At 40.6% G+C, this 21,707-nt stretch overlaps 1 protein-coding gene across 8 annotated transcripts in view; it reads right to left on the minus strand.

Moving 5' to 3' along the window:
* hdac5 (histone deacetylase 5) overlaps positions 1 to 21,707 on the minus strand; it is a 438,683-nt gene that overhangs the window by 328,938 nt on the left and 88,038 nt on the right. For 7 of the 8 annotated variants that reach the window (XM_043675117.2, XM_043675114.2, XM_043675109.2 and 4 more), the window contains exon 1: positions 11,505 to 11,665. The exons of the other annotated variant lie outside the window; for it this stretch is intronic. The gene's annotated coding sequence lies outside the window, so the exon portion shown is untranslated. Of the gene's footprint in view, positions 1 to 11,504; positions 11,666 to 21,707 lie in introns of those variants that run through there. 8 annotated transcript variants of the gene reach the window in all.

Raw genomic sequence — 21,707 nt, forward strand, 5'->3', positions numbered from 1 at the left:
GTCTTATAGTTTAGAAAAAACGACAATTAAAGGATGTGGGTGGGCTCATTGCCATGCTATATAATCTTAGGTAGGGAAGTCTAAAATACTGCAATATCAAAAGAAAATCAGACAGACCATATATTTCATGTTGGTTTATCTATCCATAAAAACCTAAAGTTTCAACACTGCAGTATTCAATTATTTTTCTCTAATTAAGCATTCGTTTCTCAACTATATTTCACAGGATCTATTCTAAACTAGCCATTTGTTGAGTGAATAATAATCTCCCAATAGCTGTCCTAAATTTGACTTTTATTAGTTTTAATATGCATTTGTTCTGTTCTAGCATAATTTTCTATATTCACATCTTACCTATTTTGTGTTCTTGTTTATGGCCAGTTCTCAATCATTTCTTTTCAACATTCCAAAGTCTAGATTTCTGCAAACTTTTAGCAAACAATAATTCAAATTCATGTCTCTTGCTTGCAATTACACTGCGGCATGAACTCGCCCTTGTAAGCCTAGAACTCATTCCCTCCCAGCACTCTGGACGTGCCTATACCAAATGGATTGCAGTGATTCAAGGTAATGGTTGATCACCGCCGTTTTAAAGGCAATTAAGGATGGACAATAATACTGGCGTTGCCAATGACACCCTTATCTTGTGAGAGGTTTTATAAAGCAACCTGACATTAAACAAAACTATCATAAGTCAGTTTTTGTCTGTCAGAACTGTGCTGTTTGGACAGTTTAAGAACACACTAGGTTGTGGTGTTTATCAGGTGATGGGTGTCTGGCACATATAAGCTGTGCATAAAACAGAAGTGCACTTTTGCAATGGAATTGGTTGTGATGCAGTCAAGAACAAAAACAAAAGGCAAGATGAGTTCAACAACAACCATGGCTGCAGAGAATTGTTTCCATGCAGAATGGAATTGGTATGATGGGAGGATTGAAAAGGAAGGATTCCACTTGATGACTGAATTGATCAATTGTGGCAAAATAGTGGGGACGATTATTTAATACCACTTAATGTAAAAGCAATTCTTTAATGCTAAGAAGATTCACCAGAACTGAATGCAAAAGTTAATTCATTGGCCAGCTTTCTTCAAAAAGAATACAAGATTAATTCTAAACTAAAAAAATGAACTTTGTACCTTCCGCAGCTCCGACAAAGTGCATAGAGTCATAGAGATGTACAGCATGGACCCTTTGGCCCAAACCATCTATGCCGACCAGATATCCAAAGTTAATCTAGTTCCGTTTGCTAGCCCTTGACCCATATCCCTCTAAACCCTTCCTATTCATATTCTGGATTAGTGGTGCTGGAAGAGCACAGCAGTTCAGGCAGCACCCAAGGAGCAGTAAAATCAATGTTTTGGGCAAAAGCCCTTCATCAGGAATAAAGGCAGAGAGCCTGAAGAGTGGAGAGATAGGTAGAGGAGGGTGGGGGTGGGAGAAAGTAGCATAGAGTACAATAGGTGAGTGGGGGAGAGGATGAAGGTGATAGGTCAAGGAGGAAGGTGGAGTGGATAGGTGGAAAAGAAGATAGGCAGGTAGGACAAGTCATGGGGACAGTGCTGACCTGGAAGTTTGGAACGAGGGTGAGGTGGGGGAAGGGGAAATGAGGAAACTGTTGAAGTCCACATTGATGCCTTGGGATTGAAGTATTCCGAGGCGGAAGATGAGGCGTTCTTCCTCCAGGCGTCTGGTGGTGAGGGAGCGGCGGTGAAGGAGGCCCAGGACCTCCATGTCCTCGGTAGAGTGGGAGGAGGAGTTGAAATGTTGGGCCACAGGGCGGTGTGGTTGATTGGTGCAGGTGTCCCGGAGATGTTCCCTAAAGTGCTTTGCTAGAAGGCGAACGGTCTTTGCAGAAGGCGGAAAGGGGTGGGGAGGGAAATATATCCCTGGTGGTGGGGTCTTTTTGGACGTGGCGGAAATGTCAGCGGATGATTTGGTTTATGCGAAGGTTGGCAGGGTGGAAGGTGAGCACAAGGGGCGTTCTGTCCTTGTTACGGTTGGAGGGGTGGGGTCTGAGGGCAGATGCAGGAGGTGGATGAGATGCATTGGAGGACATCTTTAACCACGTGGGAAGGGAAATTGCGGTCTCTCAAGAAGAAGGCCATCTGGTGTGTTCTGTGGTGGAACTGGTCCTCCTGGGAGCAGATACGGCGGAGGCGAAGGAATTGGGAATACGGGATGGCATTTTTGCAAAATATACCCATCCAGATGCCTTTTAAATGCTGCAACTGTACCAGCCTCCACCACTTCCTCTCGCAGCTCAATCCATACACATGATTAACCTATGCTAATAGAGACCCACAAGACAATTTATGGTGAGATACTGTCTGTATTGTAACAGTACTTCTTTATCACAGGATTTTTTGTCATTGTTGTAGAATGACAAAATCTGTTGTAGACAGAATCAAAACTTCGAGAAAATACTGCACAAAGTCTACTGCGTTTAAATATACACTAAGGAATAGCTGCCCCTCCGCATGAAATAGTTGCCCCTTAGATCCCTTTTAAATCTTTCCCCTCTCACCTTAAACCTATTCCCTCTAGTTCTGGACTCCTCCAACCCAGGAAAAGACCTTGTATATTTACCCTATCCATGCCCCATATGATTTAATAAACCTCTATAAGATCACCCCTCAACCTCTGATGCTCCAGGGGAAAACAGCCTCAGCCTATTCTCAAGTAGGCATGCCACGACACAAATTTAGAATCAAGGAAGGAGCTGTTATAATGTTGTGAAACTTGAATCTTAAACAAAGACTTAGTCATCTTAAAAAAACTTCCTCAGTCTTAAAGATGATAAATGCAGAAATTAAGCAAGCAAATTTCAAGGAAATAAGAACAATGACTCCTCAAGTAACACTGAACCCAGCAGATACAAAACTGGTTTTTCAACTCATGAGAAAACAGCTCAATCAGACTTGAATATTCTGTTTCTACAAACAAGTCACAATGCTAGAATCCAGACAAAAATTGTATTATATTTCTCAGTCTGTATTTAAACACTGTAGGCATTGTGCAGCATTTTCCAGAGATAAGTTTTGATTCTGCTACAACAATGACAAGGAATCCTGTGGATAAAGAAATACTGCTACAATACAGACAGTATCTCACCATAAATTGTCTTTTTGGGTCTCTATTAGCACAGGTTAATCATAACTTGTGCCATGCTGCTTTCATTTCTATTGACTTTTTGAAGTGAATAATATGATAATAAGCTTACTTGATATCAGGTGGAGGTGACTCCAATAGCATGGACCAGATGGAGTGAATAGCCTGTTACTGTAACAATAGCAGAATTAGTTGGAAACACTCAGCAGCTTAGGCAGCAACTGTGGAGAGAGGAAGAGAGTTTGGCCTGTTTTTGTGATGTAGAATCTATGCCATCAGAACTCCAACCTGACAGAACAAGAGATGGCCATTAGTCTATGTCAGCTCTTCATTATAGTTATTAAATTAACCCCAATTCCCTTTCAAACATTTATCCAATTTTCCTCTGAATGTTGAATCTGCTCCCACATTCCTTCAGGCTATACATTCAAGATCACAAATATAAAAAAGTTTCCTCTTATCACTTCTAGATCTTTTCATTTAATTACAAAGTCTATTCACCAACTTTATTGCTGTACCGACTGCTGATAGTTATGGAGGAGCTTTGCACAGGGCTACCAACCAAGTTAGGGAAATAACCATAACGTGCATCTTCCATTTTAAGTGGAGCTCCCACCTGTTCCCTATGCAGTGAGCTAGCCCAGATACAACTACAATATTCCATACCAGAACCATAAAGTGCAAAAGCATATTAGCATAAAGCAGAGAGATTCATTTAGCATCTAGGACTGGAAAGGTTAGTGATTAGGTCATTTTTATGTATCCATTTTTTCTAAAGATTTCAGTACTTTTTTCTATAGGTTAATGACCAAAGATGACACCCAATTAGATTAGATGAAGAGTTGACTATTTAAAGATGAGTGAGTTCATGAATAGCACTGTAGAGATAAAAGTGAAATATCAGACCTTTTAAAAGTTGGTTGAAGTTGCTAATTCAGACAGCACTCAATCATGAGTTTCACATCAATGTGCGTGTGGTTTCCAGAGAAAAGTCACGAATTTCACCACATGCAGTTGGCCATTTTGAATTTCATATTACACAAGCTGATTTTAATTTACTGATATTTTGTCAATACACAGCAATTCCCCCAATGATCACCGATGACTATAAAATCTTTCCAGTTTCTCTTAGTACGACTTACTTAAACATCATTCGTTTTAAGGATTATTTTCCCTCAACAATTGCAGCTTGGGACTTTAATCTATGTGACATTAAACGTTTAATCTGGTCAACATTATCTCGGTATAGAATCATTTTGCTCATGTCTTTCTTTCTAAATGAACACAATATATTATTATGAATACTTAGACAATCTCATGCTCATTCTTTATTTAATTTTGTAGCTATTATAATTGGGGGGGGGGGCACGGTGGCCCAGTGGTTAGCACTGCTGCCTCACAGCGTCAGGGACCCGGGTTCAATTCCAGTCTCGGGTGACTGTCTGCGTGCAATTTGCACATTGTCCCAGTGTCTGCGTGGGTTTCCTCCAGGTGCTCCGGTTTCCTTCCACAGTCCAAAGATGTGCAGGTTAGGTGAATTGGTCATGCTAAATTGCACGTAGAGTTAGGTGCATTAGTTAGGGTCTGGGTAGTTTACTCTTCGGAGGGTCGGTATGGACTAGTTGGGCTGAAGGGCCTGTTTCCACAAGCTAATCTTGCCTATAAGTATACTGAATTATTTATTTAGTAACTGTTATACTTTGCTTCCACAGCAATGTTTCTTTTCTGGGTCTTATTTGTTTACTTGACTAAATACATTCAGAGAAGCTTTTCATCTTGTTACTTGTCATGCTAATTTGCAAGAAATGTCAAAGTAAAAGGGAAAACAATAGTTATACTACATAATAGGAACATGTTTATTAGCTGGCAAATGGGCTCTGACTGATACAGGTATTGCCATGGGTAATGCTCAGCTAAAAATGACTGGCAGTTAACTGCCAAACTGTGTTTAAATTTTAAACAAGCCAGACTGACTGATTCATTAAGGCACTGCCCTGAGAAAAGAATCACAGAATAGCTCTCACTTTTTTTGTAGAGTTTGAGAAAAGGCAGTGTGTTTACACATTCTGTTTGCAATTAATAGGGCCCTGCGTGATCATACATATAATTTCCAGGATGTACAAGTGTCTCACATGGTCAGCCTAACAAACAATCCCAAATTGGGTCTCAGCAAATAGGTGACAGCCAATCTTTGGTTCGTTTCTTAACGCCTTGATCAGAGTCAACATATCTAGTTTAAAAATTAAACTAAGCTTGGCAATTAACTAGGCGAAAGTTAGGACTGCAGATGCTGGAGATCAGAGTCAAGATTAGAGTGGTGCTGGAAAAGCACAGCAGGTCAGGCAGCATCCGATGAGCAGGAAAAATTGACTTTTCTGGCAGGAGCACCTCCTGCTCCTCGGATGTTACCTGACCTACTGTGCTTTTCCCGCACCACTCTAATCTTGGCAATTAACTGTCAGTCATTATTAACAGAACTCCATGGCAAAATCTCTACCAAAGTCTATTTGCCAACTAATCAGCACTCACCTCTCACATAGTATAAATATTGTTCCCCTTTACTTAGTGCTGCTTATGAATTATTGTGATGAATGCAAAACAAAACCCCTTGGTAGAATGTGCCCTATTTCAGAAAAAGCTGAGTTCTGTACTGTCAAGCAACTATTTACATCCTAGAAATTAACTCTTCTAGTTTCCCGTACAGAAGTTGTGCAGACCATGCTTCCTCATTATTTAATTTTTGATTAGTTCCATAATCTATTTAGGGTCACATTTGTTCAGTGAAAACTTTTAGGTTGTAAATATTTATTTATACTGCATTATGCTTTTAAAAGAGATCCATTCATTCTCAACAGAAATGTTGTTTAACTCTTTTTTTCTAACACTTAGCCCCCCTAAACTTACGTATCCACAATTTTGATATTTCTGACTCCCAGATCACAGTGAATCTTATCATTCAGTTGGGTTCTGACCCCATAACGATGCAACTATTTGCTAGAATGCTTTGCCATTTGCTGTACGTTGTATGGGTCATTTACAAACATCAGCTTATTATGAACACTGCTTCTGTTGGTTTCACTGATGTACTGTGCTGAAGCATTACGCTTATCAACTATGACACAATCATTTCAGCTGCATGTTTCACATAGCATTCAGCTGATTGAAATTACCCATTACTATCCCAAGCCTTAATGCAACTTTTCTAGTCTCTTCCTAGCATAAACTGTGCTTATGTTGAGCTAAGGTCTGCAGTACACCCTTTCTCTCACATTGGCAATATAATTAAAGTAGCTCCATTTCCCACAGAATCAAATTTATGTGCCATAAATCTCAGGTATTAAAGCTGCAGCATCTCAGGTTCAATACTGCAAATGTGGTCCCTCCCATCAGCACAATTGTGGAGACATGATTAAGGGAGGAACAGACTGCAGCTCAGTATTCCAGAATCTTAAAGCAAGGTAAAGTTGATGTATTTCAGAATCTTAAAGCAAGGAGTGGTGTCACAATATTGATTAAAGGAGTCAATTATTGCAGTAGGGAGAGATGACATCATAGAAGGCTCCTCAAATGAGATTGCATGGGATGTCCTTATAGACTCAAAACATTCAGGGAAAGACAGAAAGGTAGATATCTAGGCAAATCTCAGAAGCATAAAAATAATAGGATAATAATAATAAGGATTTCAACTTTCCCAATCTTAACTGAGATGGACAAAATGAGAAACGCTGAGGGGGCAGAATTCTTCAAATGTGTCCAAGAGAGCTTTTTAAGCCAACACAGAACCTCCTGCAAAAGAGGGGACAGCATTAGACCTAATTTTAGGAAATGCAGCTGGGCAATTGGTGAATGTGACAGTGAATGAGCATTTTGGTAATAGAGACTGTAATTCAGCAAGACTTAAAGTATTTATATACAAAGACAAAAATGGACCGGAAAGAAAAGTTTCTGAACTGAGGGGAGATCAATTTTAATAAGGTAATAAAGTAAGACACGATCTGGCCAAAGTGGACTAGGAACAGCTACTTACAGAAAAATTAACCTCCACAACCAATATGCTCCCATAAAGGTGAGTCCAAGCAGTCCAGAGAATGCCAGATATCAATAAATGTAAATGATTGAATAAGGGAAAAATAAGGAAGCTTATAGTGGATTTCAAAGCCTCAAAACAGTGGTTGCACTCGAGGCATATAGAAAGTGTAGGGGGTTGCTTGAAAAAGAAATTAGTAGAATGAACAGGAGATATGCAAAAACACTGGCAAGTAACACTAAGGAAAATCCAAAGGTGTTTTCCAACAATATTGGAACAAGAGAATAACCAGGGAACAATTAGTGCCTATTACAGACCAAAGTGGCAGTCTGTGTGTGAAGCCAGAAAACACAGCTAAGGCTTTACATGAATACTTTGCATCTGCATTCACTTTAGAGATAGATGATACAGAAGGGGGACAGAGATGTACCTGAAATTAGCATTGAGAGCGGAATTATTTTAGCATGCTTAAAAACAGATAAATCCTCACACCAAGGAGATGTATCCTACACTATGGGAGGCAAGGGAGAAAATTTCAGGGGGCTCTGACATTAATTGCACAGAAGGGATGCCAGAGGCTTGGAGGACAGCTAATGTGGTACTGATATTCAGGAGGTGGGTAGGGATAAACGAAGAAGCTACAGGATAATGAATCAAACATCTATGGTAGGGAAACTATTGTAAAAAATTCTGACAGACAGAATTAATCTCCAATTAAACTTGGAGAGGAAAGGATTAACAGAGGATAGTCAATTGGCTTTGAAAAGGGGAGATCATGAATAACGAATTTGAGAGGAGTTGACAGCTGCGTAGATGACGGTAGTGGAGTTGATATGGTATATATGGACTTTCCTAAGGTTGTTAACATGGTCTTGTGTGGCAGAATGGTTAAGAAACTCATGGGATCTAAGAAAATTTGGTAAACTGGGTCTAAATTTGGCCTGGGCAGGAAGCAGAGTGTGATGGTAGATGGGTGGTTTTGTGACTGGAAGACTGTGTCCATTGGCATACTATAGGGTCCTGTGCTGGGTCTCTTTCTGCTCGTTGTCCACTTTACTAATCTTGACATGAATGCAGAAGGTATATCTATAAGTTTGCAGGTGACAAATTTTGGATGATATAGTCCAACTGGTGGGATGAGCTAAACAGTGGCAAACTGAACTTAATCCTGTGATACATTTTGAGAGGCAAAGGAGTACATGTTAAATTGTAGGTCCCTAGAAGCAGAGGATCAGAGGGACTTTGGTGTGCATATCCATAGGTCCTTGAAGGCACAGGTATAGTTGTTAAAATGATATATATGTTTTCTTAGTTAAGGCACTGAACACAAGAGCAAGGAGATTATGATGGCACTGTCCATACAATTAGTCAGGTAACAGCAAGAGTATTGTATACAATTATGGTCACCACACCAACAGAAGCATGTGATAGCACGAGAGGTGCAGAAAAGAATCACCAAGATTTTGCCTGGGCTGGACCAATTCAAGAGACAGACTGGGGTTGTTTTCAACAGAGAAAACAAGATTGAGGGGGCAGGGGAAATCTGACTAAGGTGTATGGAACAAAGACTTGAGGGGCATAGACACACAGTAGTAGAATTGTCCCCTTTACTCGGAGTTGTCAATAAACAAGGGTCACAGTTTTAAGGTAACAGGCAACAGGTCCAGAGGGAATTTGAGAGGAAAATCAATTTATCCAGAGGGTTGTGGACATCTGGAACTCACTCCTAAAAACATAGCAGAGGCAGAAACCCTCATGATATTTAAGAACTAGTCAGATAAAGTGCTTTAGTAGGCAAACCTACATGCCAAGTGCTAGAAAATAGGATTAGAATAAATGGCTTTTTGATGACTGGCACAGACATGATGAGTCGAAGGACCTCGATGTGTGCTGTAAAATTCTGACTCAAAGACAATTTTGTGAAATTCAAGATGAAACCCTGAAAAACAACATACACAATTTTTACACACAAAAAAAACACCTTAGTATAAAGATAGCAATTATGGTATTCTGCAAAATACCAATCACAATGTCTTTAGGTGCAGGTCACCTATATAAAAGTAATATACAAATTTCTTTTGTTATGATTGGAATTAATATTTTAAAGAAAGCTGTGGCTCATTTCAACAATGCATATACCAGTAGCAAATCATGAACAAACAATTCATTCTTAAAATACCACAAGTTACTCAACAACAAAATTTTGAAATTAATGTCTCAAATTCACATCAGAATTCAAACATATTTTCATGAAATGTTCACCAATGTAAGAACAAAGTACAGTACCCTGGTATCTATGCTTAAACTTAACTGAATTAGATACATTGTCCCTTGCATAAAATATAAACACAATGAACTGCTGCTGTGGCACAAAAACACATTAACTCACAGGTACTTTACTGTGTATGTGACTCATACAATATGTTGTTGCTGCTAAGCATATTTAAACACATTGACAGCTCATTCACACACCTCAGTAGAAATCTCACAAACAGATACACACTAATGAGGCTGATATGTCTCAAAATTCTTCTGAAAGTATTAGTCACAGTACAAATTGTCAGTTTAAGTGTCGCACCCTCAAAAATAAAAAGCCTTTCTGTATCAATGCCATAGTTTATCGTGGTTAACAATGAAATGCAAATGGTGCTCATTAATGAGTTGGGGCAGTTTCAGATTTTGCCTTTGAACTTATTTTAAATAACAATGATATTCTATAATTGCTGTAAACCCCTTGGATGGTTTCCCCAAGTCTTAGGTGCCCTTTTCAGAAACTATGCCACACATTATACCGATATCACTAACATTCCTGAGGTTTACTTAAGAACTGTTTGCCATTTTCTGAAGTTTTGCATGCATGTTGTATGAATTGCTAATGTATTTTTTCATAAATATACAGTACAGATAATGTGTTGCATTCTGGTCAATTTTTAAAAACACTTTCAACCATTTGATAATTACAGGAATTACTGTAACCATAGTTTGTAGGATAATGGCAGACACAATCGCCAAAAGTATTTAATATATATTGACTGCATAAGTTCAGTCGTTGAGTCTGCATAACTGCAACCATTCTTTCATCAGTAAACCAACATCTCTTTCATCAACCTGAAACACTGACTGTATTTCAACCCCGACAGATAGTGCCTGATGAGTATTTCCAGCATTTTCTTATTTCATATTTCCAGTATCCACAGTGTTTCACTTTTATCTACATATTACTGTAGATAATACTGCGTATTATGCATTACAAAAGCACACCTGTGCAATTCCCTGGCTTTAAACTGAAGAAGAGATATATATTTAGGTACAAAAATGCAGTGTCTGTCCGACACGTGTTGTGTCTTGTCCATACTGAAACTGATGACACATTAAAAAGTCATTTCATTTCCGGTACAAAGAAAACTTTACTCCACCTTAAATCACTTAGCAATCAATACAATCAATTCTAACTGCCAGAATTTCCTCTTCCAGGTAGCATTATTTTGATGTCAGTACATACATTTACAATAGGAATATTTACAGTAGTATAATTCAAACTAATACTACACCTCAAGTTAAGTCATTCAATAGGTTATTGTATTGCAGTACTCATTGGCATCAAATGCATCTTTAACCTGCTGCACAGGAGGAATATTAGTGCATACTGCATATTGTACTTTTACTGCAGTGAAATTTAACGCCATGGAGTAAATTATTATTGGAGTGTGCAAAGCATTGTGCAGTTTTGTTTTCATTCTAACACATAATAACCCAGGGCTGATTGGAACATTTCAATCCATAATATACTTGTTGCACAGTCGCCTGCTTCATGTTTACAGCAGATACTGGGCACGATAAATTGTCGCTGTGACAAGATCAACCTAAACTGCACGTAGTAATTGTCAAAAAAACATCCTGCTGTAAGAGTGAAGGGGGATGGAGGAAAACACCGTCCATGCAACAAAAATCACTGTACAAGGAAACTTTTCCATTTTCCAATGCATCTGCCTCAAATATCAAATTTAACACCCACCTCCCCATCCCAACGTGACACTTGCCAACAGCATATTCAATGTGAAAAAGACGCCTTGTAAAAGGTTTAAATTCTCGCCCTGCAACAGCAGACACTCCAAACAAAGCCTAAATAATTTCCTTCAATTTATTGTGTCATTGTTTTAGTGGCCTCGACAGGGAAGCATCTTCCCTAATGTGAAATTCCAACCCTTTCAGCGCCATATTATGGACGCATCTCCTCCAAATTGTGCGTTGGGCTTTTTAAAACATTCACAGTTATATATATATATATAGATGAAGAAAAGGAAACGGAAAAGAAGGAAATGGTGTTGGTCTTTCTTCTGGCTCCCGCCCCTTCTCCCGTTGGTACCTTACTGGCCAGCCGGCCGATCGGACGGTCCGGTGTCCGTTGCGCCGATGGTGTGGTGACGGTTTGGCCGTTTTTAATTCCCCCGCTGCCCCTGGCTCGCGCTCGCTCTCTCTCGCGCGCGCTGTCAAACTCCACACTCCGCCATCTTCCACCGCCGCCGCACAACAACATCCCACCACGTGACTTACCCCTTTCCCTCCCCTCCCCCCCCTCCCCGGAGCGAGCCAGCCAACCGCACGGCGGCCCAGCTCCAACCTAAAAATAGCCTCTTTAGATCAGCGCAGTATGAATAATGCAAGAGCATGTGGCTCAGTGAAGAACAGCAGATGCACTGTATGTATGAATGAGAGCGCTGCTTTGCTAGAATGGATGCAACACCCTTATTCTTAACCTTTTTATTTCCACAATTAAAAAAAAATCATTCTGTCTCAGCATGATAAGCCTATATATTCATTGATGTCAACCTTATCCCCTGGAAGGTCATTCCCAATAAAATTTAAGTTCATTCATTTTTTTCCCACCTATTTTGACTTTTTTTAAAATTATAAACAGATTGTTTGATTAGATTTACGGCTTGCCTCCCCTGAAAATCTCATTCCTCGCAATTCCCCTGTCTCTGCAAAACGCTGGAATATTTGATTCCCCCAACCCCACCAAATCCCTATTTGTCATTCTGATGAGTACCCCTGCGATATTACGGAAACAACCCCTCAGTGCAAGTAGCTCATTGACAGGCAAACTGCATTTTTTTTTCAATGCGATATGCAACCCCATTAAAAGTATTGTCACAATCTCCCAAAATAACAATGTATCAGAATGTGCCATCTGCAACATAGTACTACCTCGTTTCTGACAGCAGGACGGTACCGATTATATAGGTGTGTGTCTTTACACCTAGAATATGCAGGTAATTTACACCTAATATACATTTTAGTTTTCAAAATTGAAGTAACGGCTGGATGGTAATTTGAGATCCACTCACCTCCCGTGGAAGAAATTTGTCGCCGAATTGCCTCAGACGCTGCGCTTTATTACTTCTTAAGTATTAACTGGAATTTATCGGGGAATCGACCATGCATCTGTCCCGGCGTCATTCTGCATCTGTTTGATCGGGGGGTGAAAAAGGTCCTAATTTTGGTCGAACATATAATTTAAAAAGATTAAAAATTAACATTTGGCTTACTGTAAACGAATTACTGTACTCATTATGACTGCACCTTTGTATTCAGGTGAGGTGGTTTCAGCATCAATGCAGGTTATCTGTGTAATTTGAAATTTTGGCCTCAGTCTTTGGTTATTCCAAAATACCTCTCTACTTTTTAAATATTAAGTTTTTCACTTGACATGGGTTCTAAATTTACTTTCCACTAAATTCCAATTATGGACTTTGGTCTCAGCTTACTTTTGAGAATAATCGAATTTGCCTAATGTGCGTTATCTATTGGAGGTGGTGCAGTGATAGGGTCCTTGTTTCGAAGACAGAAGCTTTGGGCTTAAGGAAAGGATGGTCAAGGAAGATACATTTACAAGGAGGCTGAACAAGTGAAGAATCAACTTGTAAATCTTTCTAATGTGCCAATAAGAATGAGAGCGATTTCTGGTCAGCCATGTGATAGAAAGAAATTGAAATATCTATCTAATCTCCAGACGACAACATGCAGATACAATTATATTTTCCTATTGCAGCTTGATCTCCTTTGTGGTGGGGGGGGAGGGGTGGGCGGGGGAGTGGTGAAGTCAGTTGACTGCATAGCAAGTGTGGATCTGGTTGATGATAACTGCATGAGGTTTAGTGGTGGTGGATTTGGGACCTGCCTCCTTGCTATATCTTTTTTGGAAGTTATGGTGTTGAGTATTTGACTTGCCTTCGAACTGAAGAAGAATGAGATAAGGAATTTGAGTCATAGAGTCATACTGCACAGAAACAGATCCTTCAGTCCAACTAGTCCGTACCAACCATGTTCCCAAAGTAAGCTAGTCCCATCTGCCCACACTTGGCCCATATCCCTCCAAATATTTCTTATGTATTTTTAAACATTGTAACTGTACCCACATCCACCCCTTTCTCTGGAAGTTCATTCCAGACATGAACTACCCTTTATGTTAAAAAAAATTGCCCCGCATGTCCTTTTAAAATCTTTTTCCTTTCACCTTAGAAATATGCCCCCAATCGTGAAATCCCCCACCCTAGCGAAAGGACACTTGCCATTCACCTTATCTATACCTCTCATGATTTTATAAAACTCTATAACGTCACCTCTCAACGTCTGATGCTCCAGTGAAAAAGGTCCCAGCCAATCCAGTCTCTCCTTATAACTCAATCCTTCGATTCCTAGCAGCATCCTGGTAAATCTTTTCTGAACCCTCTTCAGCTTAATAATATCCTTCTGATAACAGGGAGACCAGAACTGGACACAATTCGCCAGCAGTCCCACCTACGTCCTGTTCAACTTCAACATAGTCCCAAATATATTCAAACATCTAAGCAATGATGGCAAGTGTGCTAAACACCATCTTAACTAACTTATCAATGTGTAATGCAAGCTTCAAAGAAGTATGTACCTGAATCATTCTGGTGGAATTCTTCTGGCGGATTGGACAGTGCCCTTCCCTCTTAGCCAGAAGTACAGGTTTGAGCCCTGAGGAAGATTCATTCATAACTCAGCCAAACAGGTTGATCATCATTCTGCAATTTCTCCCAATGGCAGATAGTAACAGTGGGAGAGATTCCTGGGATTTAGCAAGTGATCGAAAAATATTGTAGCTTCTACTCTCAGTATCTATAGCACCAGACAAAACATAGATGTATAAATGCATGTTGCGCTGAAACTCAAATTCCCTGAATGATCTGAATCACACTACAACAGGCCAATCTATCACTTCTCTTTGCATTTCATTACATTGAGGATCAGTCATTTTGTTTTTTATGTACCATTTCCTATGCAATGCAAGACTGAACAAAATAATTAAAATTTGCACTGGTCAGTACACTTTGGCATTAGATTAGCATTTCCCTGAAGTCAGATTTGGAAGGTCTTGCGTGCAGCCAAAAATTACAAATTTAAAACTTAATAAATTTACATCTAAAAGCAGGATTATTAACACATTGTTACACTTTCAAAAGGGCACCATTACCGCCAACAAAGTAACAAGAAAGTCACTAAGTCTAGAGTAGGCCATATGAACTGCATTTTTCAAGATCCATTAATGTTTGCATTCATCAACAGTACAATTAAAAACTCTCAGTGCAGTATTTTTTTGGGCAACAAATTGTGTGCTTAATTTTTGAACCCATGGTCTCTTCCAAAGACAATACTCAGTTGTTCTGGTTATAAATCCAATAATATAGCTTTTTATTGTTAATTATCTAGTCATGAATGTGGTGTCTTTTGCTTCTTAGTGAAATCTTCCCAGTCTCTGAATGGAGCAAGCATTAGTGAGTCACTTAGAAAACTATGGTGAGATCAGTAAAATTAGATTTTCGATGTCAACAGCAGTCCAATTTTTCACCTAAGGTTTGAATAACAAAATGAATGTCTCTGTAATGAACAGCAAAATACCTATTTATAGGCATTTAATTATTATCTATACTTGCCCCATTTATATGCAGTATCCCATTCTCCAAAATGGCAGAGAGAAATTAGATGATTACATTCCTAGATATGAAAGTCAGAGTGGGTACCTTGTGGTTCCAGCTCACCAGCTGCTCTTCCAGACATTCAATAATTACCAACATCTCAGGGCATGTATGAGAAGTGACCACCTGCCCCCACCTTGCATTGGAATTGCACCAGTTTTGCCACATCATCAAGGCACAAATTCGAGTCACTTATCCATTTCACTGCTGCACTTTGGAGAACACCAATGCCTTTCATTATAATTCTGTTGCCAGGCTGCTTTGTGCGCAAGGACAGACATGCACCTCAGGGTACTTCTCTTGCTTTCTTAGTGCTTGTTCACTTTGTGTCTACTTGGATGCCTTGCCTTGTCTTTTTATTTTTTCTACTTCATTCAGAACTTACAGACTCACAGTACTTCTGCCTTACCTTACCACTCAGTTCAGATACAAAGCAAGGCAACTGGCCATGGTTGTTAGTAGTTGTTAGTCAAGAGATTAGACAAGTTGCTTTATAGGATCATGCTATTTCAGTGTCACATTTCTAGCACATGCAAGCAGCTTACCCGGCAAACACATTGCATGTACTATAGATAATTGGCCACATCTGAAAGTCTAAGGGGAATATCCCTCAATCAAGGCGAAAGAACTGTTGTTAGTTCAGAGGGTATCACCACAGTCAGTCAAGTGCAATGTCCAATCTCCAAGGATCTTGGACAAGGTCAGTCAGCCACTTGGGGGGTCAGAGTAAGGGATTCCATTTCATTGCAGTCCAGGGAGTGGGCCACAGTCAGTCCTGCAGGTCCAGTGCAACCAGTCAGGGGATTGACGGTACATTAGTCAGGAAGCTGCACAGAGATTGGGCAGGAATATGGTCACTCATCAGTCCAGATATTCATAGAATCCTAGAGTCATACAGCATGGAAACAAACCCTTTGGTCCAACTTGTCCATGCCAATCTAATTTCCCAGACTAATCTAGTCCAATTTGCCTGCATTTGGCCCTCATTCCTCTAAAGCTTTCCTATTCATGTCCCTGTCCAAATGTCCTTTAATGTTGTAACTGTACCTGCATCTAGCACTTCCCCTGGCAGTTAACTCCACATATGAACCACCCTCTGTGTGAAAAAGTTGTCCCTCAGTTCTGTTTCTCTACTCACTTTAAAATATATGCCTGAGAGTTTCAATCTCACCTACCCTAGAGAAAAGACCTTTGTCACTCACTTTATCCATGCCCCTCAAGTCCTTCTGAATTGGTCAGCAGTTGGGCCATAGTTAGTTCTGGTGGTCTGCTCACTGAAAGTCATGGCAGGTTATTAGAGACACTGCTGTGGAAGGGAAGTTCATTCTGGGGTTTGGAGGCATTGGACAGGTTTCAGAGGGGACAATAATTGTAATAGGGGAACCTCAACATATGAAGTTGGGAGATGAGGATCACTGCACAGAGGTGGGGTCATCATCTGTCTTCATCATCTTGACGTTAACTGGGGGAGGGTAGTCAGTGGATCATGATGGATGGCATGGCTAAGCAGTAGGGCTAGGACTCAGAGACTAATGTTGGAACATTCAAATTTAAATGAAAGCAGTGGTTGGAAACACTTGGAAGCTCAAAATTGATGGGATTGATAGGGAGTACAAGGAAGATTACCAGGCTGAGGCTGCAATTTACACAACAAATCACAACCTGTGTTTCCTTCCATCCTTATCCAAATCGCAAATGTACAATGTAAGTGAAAAGCAGCTGCAACCAGACATGGTAATGGGTGGACCAAGTGCTTTTTTACTGTCTAAGCATGCAGACTTCACTGTGAGTGATGTGAGACTTTTTGAGGGTAATTGCATTGAACAGGCACTTAATAAGAATAGAATCCAAAGTTGTAAAATCGAAATCCTGGCCACAAACAATCTTATCCATTAATGCTCATCAGAAGTTGACCAACAGTCATCCCTGTGAAGCAGCAGTAATCATAAGCAACACTAACAGGTCACCTGCAGGCCACAATTCACAAAGACAATACAAGATCTTATAGGCTGCACATGGAAATGGAGTTTGTTTTCCACTCAGCTGGAACTGTAAGGACTCACTAACATAGGTGGTGAGTTGTGCGAGTGAAGATGGGGAGGTGGCAAAGTTGTTTCATTTCCCTGTTGTATTTGTGTGTCATGGCTTATGCTGTAAGCATCAGAATAAGGTCCACTACAGAGCAACACGGTGGCGTAGTGGTTAGCACTGCTGCCTCACAGCGCTAGAGACCTGGGTTCAATTTCCGCCTCAGGCAACTGTCTGTGTGGAGTTTACACATTCTCCCCGTGTCTGCATGGGTTTCCTCCGGGTGCTCCGGTTTCCTCTCACAGTCCAAATATGTGCAGGTTAGGTGAATTGGCCATTCTAAATTGCCTGTAGTGTTAGAATGCTCTTCGGAGGGGCGGTGTGGACTTGTTGGGCTGAAGGGCCTGTTTCCACACTGTAAGTAATCTAATCTAATCAACAGTCCATATACTTGTCCTTCTTGTTGGAATTCTCCATGGCCCACTGTGTCAAGGACACATAGTGAACTGTCATTTATGTGCGAGACGAATGCTGATTGTTCACCTCACTAAAAATCTGTTCAGTTTCTGATGTTCCCAATACTGGATCTTTAAAACCATGACTAATGGATCCAGCTACAACTGGGGTTATTGTCACAATGGATGTGGTGCAGCAAATGTGCAAAGAAATTGAGGAGGAAATTTGCGTCACAAAGCCCACAACCAGTAGCAACCTCCAGCAACTGGTGAACAGCTTCCGCACAAAGAAGTCATAGCTGAAGGTCCCCTCAGGCTGCGGACGAGGTCCAGGAAGTTGAGAGTATATTATTTTCAAAGCTATTTTCTCCAGATGAGATGCAATGCCACTGCAGACTGAGGACGTCCTGAGACACCATTACAGAACTGTGTCTTCTGCTAGAGCAGTGGGTAGCTATCCTATCCTGCTGGCCATCAAGGTGACAGCTAAGCTAAGTTTGTAACTGGCTGTTTCCAAGGATCCAGTCGTGACCTGTGCATGATCTTATAATTTTCAATTCACAAGGTTAGATCTCACGGAATACAGGAAGAACTAGCCATTTGGATACAGCACTGGCTCAAAGGTAGAAGACAGAGGGTGGTGGTGGAGGGTTGTTTTTCAGACTGGAAGCCTGTGACCAGTGGAGTGCCACAAGGATCGGTGCTGGGTCCTCTACCTTTTATCATTTACACAAATGATTTGGATGCGAGCATAAGAGGTACAGTTAGTAAGCTTGCAGATAACACCAAAATTGGAGGCATAGTAGACAGCGAAGAGGTTTACCTCAGATTACAACAGGATCTTGACCAGATGGGCCAATGGGCTAAGACGTGGCAGATGGAGTTTAATTCAGATAAATGCGAGGTGCTGCATTTTGGGAAAGCAAATCTTAGCAGGACTGATACACTTAATGGTAAGGTCCTAGGGAGTGTTGCTGAACAAAGAGACCTTGGAGTGCAGGTTTATAGCTCCTTGAAAGTGGAGTCACAGGTCGACAGGATAGTGAAGAAGACATTTGGTATGCTTTCCTTTATTGGTCAGAATATTGAGTACAGGAGTTGGGAGGTCATGTTGCGGCTGTATAGGACATTGATTAGGCCACTGTTGGAATATTGTGTGCAATTCTGGTCTCCTTCCTATTGGAAAGATGTTGTGAAACTTGAAAGGGTTCAGAAAAGATTTACAAGGATGTTGCCAGGGTTGGAGGGTTTGAGCTATGGGGAGAGGCTGAACAGGCTGAGGCTGTTTTCCCTGGAGCATCGGAGGCTGAGGGGTGACCTTATAGAGGTTTACAAAATTATGAGGGGCATGGATAGAGTAAATAGGCAAAGTCTTTTCCCTGGGTCGGGGAGGGCATAGGTTTAGGGTGAGAGGGGAAAGATATAAAAGAGACCTGTGGGGTAACATTTTCACACAGAGGGTGGTACGTGTATGGAATGAGCTACCAGAGGAAGTGGTGGAGGCTGGTACAATTGAATGGGTATATGAATGGGTATATGAATCGGAAGGGTTTGGAGGGATATGGACCGGGTGCTGGCAGGTGGGACTGGATTGGGTTTGGATATCTGGTCAGCATGGACAGATTGAACCCCAGGGTCTGCTTCCATGCTGTACATCTCTATGACTCTATGACAAGTATATCAAGGCTACAACCAATGCAATTTATGCCAGATCACATTGCTTCTCCTCATTTCCCCAGGTTAATATTAGTGCAGTAGTTTGGTCAGTAGGATTTTCCAACAAGCCCAAGCACTCAATATACATACAAGTTGCATTGAGAGCTCCATATCATCACATGGCAGACTTCAACAGAAAAGGGTTCCCTTCCATCAATGTACAAGTTGTAGTACCACATCAACTAGCCACAAAACAACATGACCCTCTCTAACTAGCATCCTTACATACAGATGAGGAAGAACATCACTTTGACTGGGACAACACATCCATCCTCAGACACACACGAGAATTCCTAGAAGCATGGTATTCCAACCGGAACTCTATCAACAAACACATTGACTTGGACCCGATTTACCACCTCCTGAGAAAAAGAACAGGAAATGTCATCACCATAGGAAATGACATCACCACAGGAAATGACATCACCAACACAAAGAAACCCAAGCATATAAATAGAAAGCAGGAATCATCAGCAATACTTCGTCCAGATGCTCACTGAAGATGTTACCTAGTATGGTGATGAAACGTCTGAAAATGAACCGCCCAGCTCAGCAAGCATACTTGCATCCAGAACCTCAACCTGAGCTACAAATCTTCTCAAAACCCGCTGTAGTACCACATTTTAGAAGTCCTGCACCAGTTCGCATGAGAGCTACAATGATGCCTATATCCTTCATAATGGTCATATTTCTACTTTGTTTCAAGGATCAGAGACCTTGCTAGCTTGGTTAGTGGAAGACAAGGACCAACCTCTGCAATCATGGCTGATGACTCCATTACACATCCCTCTGACTGAGGCTGAGTGTTGCTACAATGCACCCCATTCTATCATCAAGGCCATCATGGAATGCATGATAAATCTCTTGAAGTTGAGGTACCAATGCTTAGATCAATGTGAGGGAGCCTGGCAGTACACTCCAGACACAGTGTGTCCCATAATCTTTGCATGCTGTACTCTGCACAACTGGAACAGACAAAGAGGGGATGTGATGATCACTGAACAGATGAAAGAGCAACAGTAGTTTTCCAAAAAGAAAATGAGGATGTTGAGGAGGAGGAACATCATCTTCAGCACGATAAAGATGTGCAGTATCAGATACATCAAGGTGGGCAGTTCAATAGATGTGAGTTGGATGAAGAGATCATCAATTGACTTATTGTTGATCAAAAGGCAAGCAACAGCTGTTTGATCTCAGAAAGAGAAAGCTTATTCATTTTGTTTACTTTTTCATTTTTTTTCTCTTGTTCAATGGAAGTTAATGTTTTCAACTATTTGAAAGCTTTTCAACATGTACGGGGTGACCTTTTCACATAGAGGTTGGTACGTGTATGGAATGAGCTGCCAGAGGAAGTGGTGGAGGCTGATACAATTACAACATTTTAAGAGGCATTTGGGTGGGTATATGAATAGGAAGGGTTTGGAGGGATATGGGCCGGGCGCTGGCAAGTGGGACTAGATTGGGTTGGGATATCTGGTCGGCATGGATGCGTTGGACCGAAGGGTCTGTTTCCATGCTGTACATCTCTATGACTCTATGTGTTGCTCCTACACTGAACAATGATGAGATGATATGCAGCACTGGTGTTAGAGAAAAATTAGCATAGGGTTAGATAGGGTTCTAACATGAGATGGCACCAAGGATAGGTGACTGGTATAACTTGACTCTTGTATTTGTACAGTCGTTCCTCCATATCAGTGAGAGTTCCGTTCCTGAGAACCCCCAAAATTGATGCAATTTGCAAGTGTGGAGCTCCGCTAAATAGATGTTAAAAATCATGGATACACTATTTTTGTCTATGGATGTTGATTTTTGTGGTTATTTATTTTTTGGTGTGGATAGGTGAACTCATGGTGCAAGTGGGATTAGTGCAATATCCTGGAAGTCCCTGCAGTGACCAGTACTTCAACTGCTGGTGAGCACACAAAAGTACAGGTATAGCACTATTGAGGTATGGTGTATTCATAATGAAATGAGCAACTGAAAATTGCTTAAGATAACTCGCAGACGATTGTGGACAGAAATATTCCATTAAACTCCCTGAAATTGAAACATAGCTGATTTTTGGTAAAATTCAGCTTTTAGTGTCATTGAAACATCCACAGGGATAATTTACTCCTAGTTTGCAATGGGACGAAGGAAAATTGGGAAATGCGTGCAGTGCAAAACTAATCCGATACCACTTCTTTTACACTATGACCAAAGATAAAATTACTCACACCTTCTCTAATCCAATCATAATGTTCACTTTTTCAATCAGTTTCTACTAGTAATACATTACATCAATATCAAATTTAATTTTTCAAATTACTGTACAATTAATTAGCTCATTCAATTTTTCTTGTCAAATTTCTGTTCTGCATTTGT

The sequence above is a fragment of the Chiloscyllium plagiosum genome, unplaced genomic scaffold (genome assembly GCF_037043375.1).
Source record: "Chiloscyllium plagiosum isolate Xiang-an unplaced genomic scaffold, Cpla_swu_hap1 HiC_scaffold_32, whole genome shotgun sequence".
Taxonomy (NCBI): Eukaryota; Metazoa; Chordata; class Chondrichthyes; order Orectolobiformes; family Hemiscylliidae; genus Chiloscyllium; species Chiloscyllium plagiosum.